Genomic DNA, 2662 nt, shown 5'->3' on the forward strand with positions numbered 1-2662 from the left:
CTAAAAAGGGATTCAATTATTTGATTTTTTTCTTACTGATATGTTCAAAGTGAAAGAAAATGTATAGAGCCTTTTCTAAGTGTGTGTGTGTGTGTGTGTGTGTGTGTGTGTGTGTGTGTGTGTGTGTGTGTGTGTGTGTGTGTGTGTGTGTGTGTGTGTGTGTGTGTGTGTGTGTGTGTGTGTGTGTGTGTGTGTGTGTGTGTGTGTGTGTGTGTGTGTGTACGTACAGTGGGGCAAAAATGTATTTAGTCAGCCACTGATTATTTATTTATTTGCAAATTATGGTGGAAAATAAGTATTTGGTCACCTACAAACAAGCAAGATTTCTGGCTCTCACAGACCTGTAACTTCTTCTTTAAGAGGCTCCTCTGTCCTCCACTCGTTACCTGTATTGATGGCACCTGTTTGAACTTGTTACCAGTATAAAAGACACCTGTCCACAACCTCAAACTCCACTATGGCCAAGACCAAAGACCTGTCAAAGGACACCAGAAACAAAATTGTAGACCTGCACCAGGCTGGGAAGACTGAATCTGCAATAGGTAAGCAGCTTGGTTTGAAGAAATCAACTGTGGGAGCAATTATTAGGAAATGGAAGACATACAAGACCACTGATAATCTCCCTCGATCTGGGGCTCCACGCAAGATCTCACCCCGCGGGGTCAAAATGATCACAAGAACGGTGAGCAAAAATCCCAGAACCACACGGGGGGACCTAGTGAATGACCTGCAGAGAGCTGGGACCAAAGTAACAAAGCCTACCATCAGTAACACACTACGCCGCCAGGGACTCAAATCCTGCAGTGCCAGACGTGTCCCCCTGCTTAAGCAAGTACATGTCCAGGCCCGTCTGAAGTTTGCTAGAGAGCATTTGGATGATCCAGAAGAAGATTGGGAGAATGTCATATGGTCAGATGAAACCAAAATATAACTTTTTGGTAAAAATTCAACTCGTCGTGTTTGGAGGACAAAGAATGCTGAGTTGCAGCCAAAGAACACCATGCCTACTGTGAAGCATGGGGGTGGAAACATCATGCTTTGGGGCTGTTTTTCTGCAAAGGGACCAGGGCGACTGATCCGTGTAAAGAAAAGAATGAATGGGGCCATGTATCGTGAGATTTTGAGTGAAAACCTTCCATCAGCAAGGGCATTTAAGATGAAACGTGGCTGGGTCTTTCAGCATGACAATGATCCCAAACACACCGCCCGGCAACTAAGGAGTGGCTTCGTAAGAAGCATTTCGAGGTCCTGGAGTTGCCTAGCCAGTCTCCAGATCTCAACCCCATAGAAAATCTTTGGAGGGAGTTGAAAGTCTGTGTTGCCCAGCAACAGCCCCAAAACATCACTGCTCTAGAGGAGATCTGCATGGAGGAATGGGCCAAAATACTAGCAACAGTGTGTGAAAACCTTGTGAAGACTTACAGAAAACATTTGACCTCTGTCATTGCCAACAAAGGGTATATAACAAAGTATTGAGAAACTTTTGTTATTGACCAAATAGTTATTTTCAACCATAATTTGCAAATAAATTCATAAAAAGTCCTACAATGTGATTTTCTGGATTTTTTCCCTCATTTTGTCTGTCATAGTTGAAGTGTACCTATGATGAAAATTACAGGCCTCATCTTTTTAAGTGGGAGAACTTGCACAATTGGTGGCTGACTAAATACTTTTTGCCCCACTGTATATATATACACTGCTCAAAAAAATAAAGGGAACACTAAAATAAAACATCCTAGATCTGAATGAATGAAATATTCTTATTAAATACTTTTTTCTTTACATAGTTGAATGTGCTGACAACAAAATCACACAAAAATGATCAATGGAAATCAAATTTATCAACCCATGGAGGTCTGGATTTGGAGTCACACTCAAAATTAAAGTGGAAAACCACACTACAGGGTGATCCAACTTTGATGTAATGTCCTTAAAACAAGTCAAAATGAGACTCAGTAGTGTGTGTGGCCTCCACGTGCCTGTATGACCTCGCTACAACACCTGGGCATGCTCCTGATGAGGTTGCGGATGGTCTCCTGAGGGATCTCCTCCCAGACCTGGACTAAAGCATCCTCCATCTCCTGGACAGTCTGTGGTGCAACGTGGCATTGGTGGATGGAGCGAGACATGATGTCCCAGATGTGCTCAATTGGATTCAGGTCTAGAGAACGGGCGGGCCAGTCCAAAGCATCAATGCCTTCCTCTTGCAGGAACTGCTGACACACTCCAGCCACATGAGGTCTAGCATTGTCTGACATTAGGACGAACCCAGGGCCAACCGCACCAGCATATGGTCTCACAAGGGGTCTGAGGATCTCATCTCGGTACCTAATGGCAGTCAGGCTACCTCTGGCGAGCACATGGAAGGCTGTGCGCCCCCCAAAGTAATTCCACCCCACACCATGACTGACCCACCGCCAAACCGGTCATGCTGGAGAATGTTGCAGGCAGCAGAACGTTCTCCACGGCGTCTCCAGACTCTGTCACGTCTGTCACGTGCTCAGTGTGAACCTGCTTTCATCTGTGAAGAGCACAGGGCGCCAGTGGCGAATTTGCCAGTCTTGGTGTTCTCTGGCAAATACCAAACGTCCTGCACGGTGTTGGGCTGTAAGCACAACCCCCACCTGTGGACATCGGGCCCTCATACCACCCTCATGGAGTC

Source organism: Oncorhynchus gorbuscha, linkage group LG01, assembly GCF_021184085.1.
Source record: "Oncorhynchus gorbuscha isolate QuinsamMale2020 ecotype Even-year linkage group LG01, OgorEven_v1.0, whole genome shotgun sequence".
NCBI lineage: Eukaryota > Metazoa > Chordata > Actinopteri > Salmoniformes > Salmonidae > Oncorhynchus > Oncorhynchus gorbuscha.